Consider the following 12,463-nt stretch of genomic DNA (forward strand, 5'->3'; position numbering starts at 1 on the left):
AAGGTAGGATGAGCACTCCATGAGAACAGAGCTGGCAGCAAGACTCTCGGTATTGACAGGTATGTGTGAGCCAGTGAACCAGTGAAACACTGGTCTGTTGTTAATAATCCTGGAATGAACATGAGAGGGTAGACTTCTCTTTGAAATCTTGATTTCATTTCCTTTGGATTTACATATATACAGAAGCAGGATTGCTGGGTCACATGGCAGTTCTATTTTTAGTTTTTTTGAGAAACCTCATACTGGTTTACATAGTGGCTATACCAATTTACATTCCTTCCAAGAGCGCCCTTCCCCCCCCCCCCCCCCATATCCTTACCAACCCTTTTTCATAACAAACAGGTATGAGGTGGTATCTCATTGTGGTTTTGATTTCCATTTCCCTAATGATTAGTGATATTGCACATCTTTTCATATACTTATTGGCTATTTGCATGTCTTTTTTGGAAAAATGTCCATTCAGGTCCTCTGCCAATTTTTAGTTGGATTTTTAACTTGTTGCTATTGAGTTGTATGTGTTCCTTATATATTTTGGGTATTAACCTGTAATTAGAGAGGAGGTTTGCAAATATTTCTCCTATTCTGTATGTTGCCTTTATATTGTATTGATTTTTTTTTTTACTTTTTACTTTACAGAACTGAAAAGTGCAGAAGCTTCTTAGTTTGATGTAGTCCTGCTTATTGATTTTTGCTTTTATTGCTTGTACCTTTTGTGTACAGAAATTTGCTGCCAAGACCAATGTCGTTTTTTTTTTTTTTTCCCTGTTTTCCTTTAGCTTTACAGTTTCAAATCTTATGTTCAAGTCTTTAATTCATTTTGAGATAATTTTTATGAGTGGTATAAGATAGGAGTCCAATTTATTTTTTGCAAGTGGTAATCCAGTTTTGCCAGCAACATTTATTGAAAAGACTATCATTTCTCCATTAAGTATTTTTGGCTTCTTTGTCAAAAATTAATTGACTGCTAATGGAAGGGTTTATTTTTAAGCTCTCTATTTTATTCCATTGGTTTATGTGTGTGTGTGTGTGTGTGTGTGTGTGTGTGTGTGTGTGTGTTTTGCTGGCACCATACTTCTAAATTGCTGTAACTTTGTAATAAGTTTGAAATCAGGAAGTATGATAACTCCAGTTTAATACTTTCTTAAGACTGCTTTGGCTAGGAGAGGCCTTCTGTGGTTCCATACAAATTTTAGGTTTTTTTCCTCTATTTTGGTGAAAAATGCCATAGGAATTTTGATAGGGATTTTACGGAATCTACAGAAGGCTTTGGGTATTATGGACATTTTTACAACATAAATTCTTCTGATCCCTAACCTTGGATATTTTCCCATTTATTTGTGTCTTCTTCCTTCACCAAAGTCATATAGTTTTCAGTGTACAAATCTTTAATCTCCTTGGTTAAATTTACTCCTAAGTATTCTACATTTTTGAAACTATTTTAAATGGGATGGTTATCTTTACTTCTTTTACAGATATTTCACTGTTAGTATTTAACTGTGTTTAAGTTAAAGTATACATATGACCAAGTGATTTTAATTCTTAGAAGTTCATTTTTAAAACCTTGGTCTGCAAGCCCTTGAGACAGAAACTTGGAAATATCTCAGTGGTGGTTAGATAAAAACATGTGCATGTTTTATTACAAGAGAAACTAACATAATAAACACTTAACAAGTCAGGTTTGTTGTTTTTGTTCACTTTATTTGCCAACGAGTGTTTTTGAACTTAACAGAGATGACAGCTGGAGATATCTTAAAAGGGACAAGATACAGGCACTTTGATTTTCAATTGATGGTATTTGTGGATAAGAATTTTGTAAATTATCTTTCCTTAATTTGTCAAAAATTAATTACATCATGAATGTGTGAGGCTGGGAAGGGACAGGCAAGGCAAAAATGTTTAGGAGGTAGAAACATGGTAACAATTTATTGATCCATTAATTAAATGATAAGGCATAATAGCTCAGTCCAGTTCAGTTCAGTTCAGTTGCTCAGTCATGTCCAACTCTTTGCAACCCCATGGACTGCAGCACACCAGGCTTCCCTGTCTATCACCAACTCCCAGAGCTTGCTCAAACTCATGTCCATCGAGTCAGTGATGCCATCCAACAATCTCATCCTCTGTTGTCCCCGTCTTCTCCTACCTTCAATCTTTCCCAGCATCAGGGTCTTTTCCAATGAGTCAGTTCTTTGCATCAGGTGGCCAAAGTATTGGAGTTTCAGCTTCAACATCAGTCCTTCCAGTGAATATTCACGACTGATTTCCTTTAGGATGGATGGTTGGATCTCCTTGCTGTCCAAGGCACTCTCAAGAGTCTTCTCCAACACCATAGTTCAAAAGCATCAATTCTTTATTACTCAGCTTTCTTTATAGTCCAACTCTCACATCCATACATGACTACTGGAAAAACCATAGCTTTGACTAGAAGGACCTTTGTTGGCAAAGTAATGTCTCTGCTTTTTAACATGCCTTCTAGGTTGGTCATATCTTTTCTTCCAAGGAGCAAGCATCTTTTAATTTCGAGGCTGCAGTCACCATCTGCAGTGATTTTGGAGCCCCCCCAAAATAAAGTCTGTCACTGTTTCCCCATATATTTACCATGAAGTGTTGGGACCAGATTAGCATAGTAGGTAATTTATTAAAAAACTGCATTTTTTAAGATTTATTCAGAAGTAGATGTCAGTTTCTGTTCTCAAACTATTATATTTTATATTTTGCAATCAAGAATATCCATGAGTTACAGAGAACAGAGTTGTGGTTGCCAAGGGGAAAGTGGAGAGGGATGGACTGGGAATTTGGGGTTGGTAGATGTAAATTTTTATGTTTAGTATGGACAAATGACCAGGTTCTACTGTATAGCACACAAAATTATGTGCAGTCTCCTGGGATAAATCGTAATGGAAAAGAATACTTAAAAAAGAATTATATATGTCTATGACTGAGTGACTTTGCTGTACAGCAAAGACTGGCACAATGTTGTACATCAAGTATATACTTCGGTGAAAAAAAAGAATATTCAGAAGAAATTTAAATGACTGAGTAAAATGTATTCAAATTAATGAAGACTACATTCATAAGATAATAGATGAAATTCGTGTGGCAGTAAATGTTTTTCCTTGAATAAAAAGAGAGACAATTTATAACAATAAATAATAATATTTAATCTAATCAAAGTTTAGCAGTATAATAAGCTTTAGAGTCTAAATTTCTTGCCATGTTATCCCTATAAATACAGATCTGACTTCCTTAGAAAACCTGGGTGCTTGTTATACTACATAATATTTTCTTTAATTATATTTTATTGTCCCAAAGAAAACTGTGATATCTCTGAAATATAACACAAGCGTCTAGTGCTCCCATTTTTGTGAGGTGCTATCCCCTGTGTGCTTCATCCGCTAGCCCTGAGTGGATTGTGGGCACACTTAATCTGGGCAGGAAACCAAAGGGACAAAAACACATTTCTGAGTTTTTACATAAAGCACTTCATTTGTCTAGACCTGGCACCAAAGAATGAAATATCAATTATTACAAAACAGATTTGGGGCACTTAGAGGCACATTACTCATTCTTCAATGTGGAATGGGAATTTGTGTTTCCAGACGAGAGAGAGATGGCAGGTGCAGCGAGAAGTACTGCAGTAAAAATTCCCCTACAAAGAGAGATGCTGTGTGTAGAGAATGTGTGCAAAACCTCCTGCATTGCTTAAACCATTTTTCTTGGGTAGAGAAGCCAGTTTACATTTTCCAGTGAACCATATCTATTGACGATTGCTTTGATTTCATTGAACACAAGGCTTAACAAACAGCCAACGGATTTATGTTTTAGGGGAAAGCCTGGCATAACCTTCATCAGAAAAACCTCCTTCAGAAAGAACTGATGTGCTTAGCCTGCCAAATGCATTTAAGTGTTGCAACAGTCTAAGAAAACAGGACATATGTGTGCCTCGTTCACCAGGCTGAGTGTCCTCTGAATAACCCCCTCGGGGACAAGTCCACACACAAAAGATTTCACATGCTTCCTGACCTTAGCAACTTCTGCATCTCTCTAGTTGGTGCTGTAGAGGCTGAAAAAAAATCTATTTGATGGTAAGATTTTTTTTTTTCCACTTTAGTGATTTGGACCTTTAAGAGCTGTTCATTTTTAATTCATCCATTTTGTTCTCTGTCGAGGGCAAAAGCAAGATACGCTTTTTAAAATATGTGTAGATAGTACAATGTATCAATTAAAATATCATTTTCCCTAATTGTAAGATTTGAATTGCAAACAATGACAATTTTAACTGCTTTATTGAAGTATGATTAACAAATAAAAAGTTGTAAATATTTAATTTATACAACTTGATATTTCAAGGTAGCTATACACTCTTGAAGGGCTTCCCAGGCAGCTCAGTGGTAAAGAATCCTCCTTTAATGGTGCAGAAGACACCAGTTCAATCCTTGGGTCGGGAATATCCCCCAGAGAAGGAAATGGCAACCCACTCCAGTTTTCTTGCCTGGGAAATCCCATGCACAGAGGAGCCTTATGGGCTACAGTCCATGGGGTCACAAGAGTCAGACATGACTGAGCAACTGAACACCACCACCACGTACTCTCGAAACCATCAGCACTATTAATGCCGTAGTCACCCATCACTTACAGAAGTTTCCTCTTCCCCCAATGTGTTATTTTGTTGTTGTTTGGTTGTTTTATGGTTTTCCTTTTTGTGTTAAGAGCACTTTGCCATAAGATCTAGCCTCTTCTTGAGTCTGTTGGGCCCCAGTTAGAAATAACCCAGTTGCCAAAAGTGACACATTTTGGGGCAGCCAGAACCCCATCACATCCTAAGGGTCTGCTTTGTTTTTCAAGCAGGGATACCGCCTTTGGGGAAGTTTCAGGAAAAAATATGATATTGAATATGATTTCTGTGGCTGATTTCTATGTGGGTAATACAGAGACATTATTTTCTGCAGTATAGATGGAGGGAGGGGAAGACTGAAGCCAAAAACTTGTTGATCTTTGATTTACAAGACTTTGTGCTCAAGCAGGTTCTGTGGACTTTATCCAAGCTCTGCTTCATTAGTAGTTATAATTAGAAAGTAACTGTTCTCCGTTCCTATGGTATTCTGATATAAATTTTGGGAGAGACACATGCATTATTGATTTTATATTTGTGCAATATATGAGACTTTTAAAAATTATTTAATTGGAGGATGATTACAATATTGTGATAGTTTTTGAGATTTTTAACTGAAAAATCTTTCCTTATTCATAAGTAATCTTTAAAATTCTATTTAAAGGCACTCATTCCTCACGTATCAGCCTGGCATCTTCAACCTGTGAGGCACCATGCACTTGAACTTGGCCCCTGCTGTTCCTTTCATTCAGAACATCTCCTCAAACAGCACCGGTCCTTCTCCCTCACGTCACGACGCTGCTCAGATATCATCTGCTCAGTGAGGTCTTCTACGGTCACTCTATTCAAAATGGCACCTCCATATTTATACTTCCTATGCTTCTTCCAAGCTTTATTTTTCTCTCCAGGATTTAACACCTTATAGAAAAGTATATAATTTTACATTGCTTATGTGACCTCCATTCACAAAGATGAAAGCGCCATGTGGGCAGAGGTTTTCAGCGGCTTTTATACTAAAACTAACCAGCCTAGAACACTATCTTACACCTAATATATACACATTTGTATATATACAAATATAGCATTGGGTGAAAACTATTAATACCAAAAAATTAGCAATATATAAATACAACTACATATATCAGATCCAATTTTGTAAACTACACATAATTAGGGACAGTAGTAGAAATAACCAAGGATACTTGTCTAAATATTTATAATTCCATATTTAGATAATTATTTAAAAATAAAAAAGGCTGTATTAATTTTAAATGGAATAATTTTCATGGGTTTAGACATCAGTTCCTGAAATCTTTCAAAATTTGTTTTGCAAGGTGTATTTTAACTTAAACGATATTATTGCTTTCAAAATATTTTCCCAATAACAAGAGAAAAAAATTTGCTTACATTTAAGAAGAGTCCATCGGAGAAGACAATGGCACCCCTCTCCGGTACTCTTGCCTGGAAAATCCCATGGATGGAGGAGCCTGGTAGGCTGTAGTCCATGGGGTCACTAAGAGTCAGACACAACTGAGCGACCTCACTTTCACTTTTCACTTTCATGCATTGGAGAAGGAAATGGCAACCCTCTCCAGTGTTCTTGCCTGGAGAATCCCAGGAATGGTGGAGCCTGATGGGCTGCCATCTATGGGGTCGCACAGAGTTGGACACGGCTGAAGCGACTTAGCAGCAGCAGCAGCAAGAGGAATCCATAAGAAATTATAATACAGATTTACTTGATTTCATTCATTAACTGAAAACTTCTAAAACAAGAAAGTGAAAGTGAAGTCACTCAGTCGTGTCCGACTCTTTATGACACCGTGGACTGTAGCCCACCATGCTCCTCTGTCCACGGGATTTTCCAGGCAAGAGTACTGGAGTGGGTTGCCATTTCCTTCTCCAGAAAATCTTCCCGACCCAGGGATCGAACCCAGGTCTCCCGCATTGTAAGCAAGACGCTTTACCAGCTGAGCCACCAGGGAAGTCCTAAAACAAGAAAGACCAGGACCAAAACAAAAACAAAAATTACACCCTGAGAAGAATAACAGCATTGCAATCTAAGATACTATGGTCTTTTTTTCCCCCTTAGCACTGTCTTTCCCACCTGTGTTTATTGGCAGTGGATCCAGATTCATAACATCTGTTTTCAAAGAGACATTAGCAACCTGATATATAAATTAGTTTTCCATGTTAAAACTGACTAGGAATTAATTGCCAAATAAAGGATTGCATATTAATTCATCATTCACTTATTCATTCAGCATGTATGTATATATTTAGCAAAAGCCCACTATGTAAAAACATTAGCCTTTGTACTACCTACAAGAAGAACAAAACACAGTCTTGGTCTTCAGGCAGCATGCATGCTATGGGAGAGAACGACTGGAAAATCCAAGCTACGTGTGGTGATACCCTGAAAACTCCCATGGCGGCCTTCAGAGTCCTGCTCCCTCCTCGAGGATCTCTAGAGCACAAGTGAAGAGCTGTGAAGAGCACAAGTCATGAGGTCAGGAAGTATAGGCTGTGATGGAGACAATTTTACCAAACAAGGCAGGAGACTATAGGTGCTAGTCAGGAGGTGTAATCAATGTGTGTGGGAGTAATTAATTCCAATTCAAAGACTGGAGGGTGGGAAAGGGGTGACAGGAACCGCAAGTGGTGTAATGTGAATTTTTTCCCAAAGCTAGGAAGGTTATTTGGCTTAAATAGACTCTCACTTTCACTTTCTTCAGTTAGAGTAATTAAACATAAAAAAAAAATAGAAAACATTTTACAGATAATTTCTACTTCAATATCTTTGTTTTATTGATCCAGAAACTGAAGCTCAGAGGGAGAAAGTGATATGTCCAAAGTTACAGAGTTAGTTAAATGCAGTATGAAATTCTAATCTCATTTATTAGTTATTACTTACTATTTGATATTATTTTCAATCTAGAATTTTTTCTCTAGTTTTTCCAATGAAGCTAATCTTTCTCTTAATCTCTTGATTATTCAAGTGGTCTCCTATTAAGTGCTAAGAGAATTGTAAGGTGATACTGTATGAAAACATTTTAGATAATATCATGTGTTAAAAATCTGCTTCAGGCAAGAAAATTATTTTGTAAAAAATGTTTGTGCTGTTTTCCTTAACTAAATGAACCAAACTTATGATTCCATACTTTTCAGTTTTTTCTCAGGCTAAAAAAAAAATGACTATAGCAAAAATAACATGTTATAGCAATAGTGAAGGGGATTAATGTTATTTAGAGATGTGGAAAACTATTTCTAACAAAACTAAGCATTTCTTTAAATCCTTTAAGTCTACTGTGACTAAAAGAATTAGAGTTGGAAAAGTTCCCTCAGGATAGTATAAATCAAAAGTGTATGGCCTTGGTGTGGGTTCTATTTCTGATTTCACTCCCACCTTTTTTCTTTCATGATGGCTCTATTGGGAAAAAATATTTCATTTAAATACTATTTACTTAACACTGAAGAAATATTTGGAAAATTAAAAACAATTCAAATTATCTTTTCAATTTAAAAAATTGTTCTAAAGCCTTAGATAATTAGCCACCAAATCTTGAATTTACATTTACCTATATATGTAAAAGTCAAGAGTGCTCATATTCTATAGGCATAGGAATTTAACGGCAATGGTATACCATTATATACCCTTTATATATATATATATATATATATATATATATATATATATATATATATACACACACACATATATACACATATATAAAAATACATATTTACAAGTATATTTTATACACACATATATAAAGCATATATATATGTAGGTAATATATATATACATATATATATTAGCCACAATGTGATAGGCATACAAAAATTTTTAAAAAACAATGTTCTATACTTAATGTTTTGTATCTCCTTGGAAAATCATTAGAAATTATTGATTAAACTAAATTGAAAATGCCCTTCAAAGAGTATTAAATGGGAAGGTTGATTAATAAATTTACATACATGGAAAAATGTTATGCATCGGGAATAAGAATGAGAGTAACTAAATTTTTGAAAGATTCTAGTTCTGGTAAAGTATCCTTAAAGTACAGAGGCATTATGAAAATATTAATTAAGTAAATTATTTAAATTGCTGCCAGCCTAAATATAAATCCATCCCATTTATGGAATGCAGGATTAACTTTAGGGCCATGTTAATACTGTTCACTAACTTTAATCTGGATTTCTAAAAGTGCTCATTATTTTACAGCATTATGAAGAGGAAAAGAGAATAATTTCTATGTGTGGGTATTTATTTTCCCATGTAGGGCAAAAGTTAAAGAGAATGAGAAATAAAATATTAATGACAGACATACTTGAACAATAAGATTCTTGTTGCATTTTTCCATGTTTTAAATTTCTAAATCTTTAACTATTTTAGGTTTAATATGTGTTATATCTATCACTTGGAAAAACAACCATGACTTTCAAATAGGCAAAACAGCAACAAAACCAAAACAAGTATTTTCTCGTAAGATTCCTTGGTATATATATATTTTTTTACTTATAAGTAAAACATAGCCAACATCCATTAGATCATCGAACCTGTAAGTAAAATCCAGAGCCAACATCTGTTGGATCATTGAAACATTCATTGGATCATTGAAAGAACAAGAGAGTTCCAGAAAAACATCTACTCCTGCCTTATTGACTACCTGAAAGTCTTTGACTGTGTGGATCACAACACACTGTCGAAAATTCTTCAAGAGATGGGAATACCAGACCACCTGACCTGCCTCCTGAGAAATCTGTATGCAGGTCAAGAAGCAACAGTTTGAACCGGACATGAAATGACAGACTGTTTCCAAATTGGGAAAGGAGTGTAGTAAGGCTGTATATTGTCACCCTGCTTATTTAACTTATATGCAGAGTACATACTGGAAAATGCCAGGCTGGATGAAGCACAAGCTGGAATCAAGATTGCCGGGAGAAAGAGAAGCAATGTCATACATGCAGATGACACCACCCTTATGGCAGAAAGTGAAGAACTAAAGAGCCTCTTGATGAAAGTGAAAGAGGAGAGTGAAAAAGTTGGCTTAAAGCTCAACATTCAGAAAACGAAGATCATGGCATCTGGTCCCATCACTTCATGGCAAATAGATGGGGAAACAATAGAAACAGTGGCTGACTTTATTTTGGGGGGCTCCAAAATCACTGCAGATGGTGACTGCAGCCATGAAATTAAAAGATGCTTGCTCCTTGGAAGAAGGGCTGTGACCAACCAAAACAGCATATTAAAAAGCACAGACATTACTTTGCCAACAAAGGTCCAACTAGTTAAAGCTATGGTTTTTCCAGTAGTCATATATGGATGTGAGAGTTGGACTATAAAGAAGGCTGAGCACCAAAGAATTAATGCTTTTGAACTGTGGTGTGGAGAAGACTCTGGAGAGTCCCTTGGAATACAAGGAGATCCAACCAGTCCATCCTAAAGGAAATCAGTCCTGAATATTCACTGGAAGGACTGATGTTGAAGCTGAAACTCCAATAGTTTGGCCACCTGATATCAAAAACTGACTCACTAGAAAAGACCCTGATGCTGGGAAATATTGAAGGCGGGAAGAGAAGGGGATGACAGAGGATGAGATGGTTGGATGGCATCACTGACTCAATGGACATGAGTTTGAGTAAGTTCTGGGAGTTGGTGATGGACAGGGAAGTCTGGCGTGCTGCAATCCATTGGATCGCAGAGTCAGACACGACAGAGTGACTGATACGAACTGAAAATAGAGCCAGATAGAAAAGGCTTCAGAAAAATTTGTAAGAAAAAATACCAAAAAATAATTTAAAATCCATAATTATTGAAACTTTTATTGAATATGACTGATTTGGTGGTTTTATGTTAACTGAAAAAATGGCAATGATCCACCATGTCTTTGAGTTATATGGACTATGGATATACCACTTGGTCTTATTCTAGGGTTCACCATGTCCATATTCTGGGCCAGCTAAGGAAACATAAGCAATAATTCAGCAGATGGCACTCCTGTCCTTAGGTCGGGACTAAAACCAAGTCTAAAGATGTTTGTTTCACACCTTAGTATAGAAATAGCAATGAGAAACCTGTAAAAACTATTTATCATATTACTAAATGGATCAATGCAATCCCCACCAAAAGCTCAGCAAGTCATTTTGTGGATATCAATAAACTCATTATAAACTTTGTGTGTGTTCATTCAGTCGTGTCTGATTCTTTGAAACCCTATGGACTGTAGCCCACCAGGCTCCTCTGTCCATGGCCTTCTCCAGGTAAGGATACTGAAGTTAGTTGCCTTGCCCCCTCCCAAGGGATTTTCCTGATCCAGGGATCAAAACCACATCTCTTATGTCTCCTGCACATAAGAGACATGCAGGAAGGTTCTTTACCACTAGCACCACCTGGGAAGCTCCCTCAACTTTATATGGAAAGGCAAGAGACCCAGAATCGTCAACACGAAATTGAAGAAGAACAAATTGGAGAACTGATGCTAGCGGGTCTCAAGGTTTTCTATAAACCTGTAGTAGGCAGTTCAAATCAGGATGGTGGTATAAGAGGAGCATGGAGCTCACCTCCCCCATCAACACATCAAAAATGCATCTTCAGGTGGAATGGTCCTCACTGAAGTCTACCTGGAGACTGTCAGAAGGACTCCTGTAAAACCAAAGCTATATGAAAAACATACACCTAATTGGGTAGGAAAGGAAGAAAATTGCTTGGATCAAGACCTGTGCCCTTGTGAGGAGTCTCATGGGAAAAAAAAGATATTACACAGGAGGACACCCTCCCTGGGTAGTGAGCAGTTAGAGCCACAGATGGGTTACCCTGTTCCTGGGGTCCTTTGAGAGGGAGACAAGCCCATTGGCTGGCTGGAGGACCACTGGGCCTGACAGAATGGCTGTGGGAAGCCTGAATTCCATCCAAAAGGAGCACACAAGCTGGTTTGCCTCAGAGGCAGGGTAGAGAAAGGTTGTTCTAAAGGCTGCTGGATTTCCAGCAACCACCTTGCTATGAATCCCAGTCTAAGCTTTGCAAACACTTCAACCCTACTCACTCCACGTTACATTGCAGCACTGGATCTGAGGTAGTTATGACTGGGGCAAAGACTGGACCATGGGACACAGAGTGACTCAATCCTGGGACAGCTTGGGTGGTATCTCAGTGGGTGCTTATTCAGGAAGTTTCTCAGAAATAACTCAGATCCCTGACAGCAGCTGCACAACCACAGTTCACCTGCTGAGATGTGCTGAGTCCACATGGCCCCTGCCCACCCTGCAAAGCAGCTCCACAACAGAGCAGGGGGAGCCGAGGCTAGGGTCAGGGACCAGCTGTGATGGACAAAGGAGACTTGGACTCAAGGATGTGTCTGAGAAGAGCCGCTGGGGCCTGCACTCGAGCTTAGAACCTTCAGGGGCCTGACTTCCCTCCTCCAGGGCAATGCAGGAAAACACACACACACACACACACACACTCCAAGGGAACATAGCTAGCTTGGGCCCAACCCTCTGGGATCAGCCACTTGGGATCAGACCCACTGATAGGGTAGTGATGGTCACTGAGCAGAGAGGAAGTCCCATGTCATGCTGTGTGTGACAGCTCTGGCCCCTTCACCTCCAACCCACCCCCTAGGAAGGTGATAGCTCTAGCACACACAGATGAATGATGTGACTTACATCCATGTCAAATCCAGACCCAACCCTGCCAAAGGTGTTGGGCACATACAGTTTGTACAGGGATGCTCCCACATAAAGACATTCACTCAAGCCTGCAGAAAGTAACTATTTCACCCAAATTCATAGATGTAGAGAAAGTCGAGCAGAATGAAAAGGCAGAGGAACTACTCTCAATTGAAAGAGCAAGAGAAA

The sequence above is a fragment of the Capricornis sumatraensis genome, chromosome 9 (assembly GCF_032405125.1).
Source record: "Capricornis sumatraensis isolate serow.1 chromosome 9, serow.2, whole genome shotgun sequence".
Classification (NCBI taxonomy): Eukaryota; Metazoa; Chordata; class Mammalia; order Artiodactyla; family Bovidae; genus Capricornis; species Capricornis sumatraensis.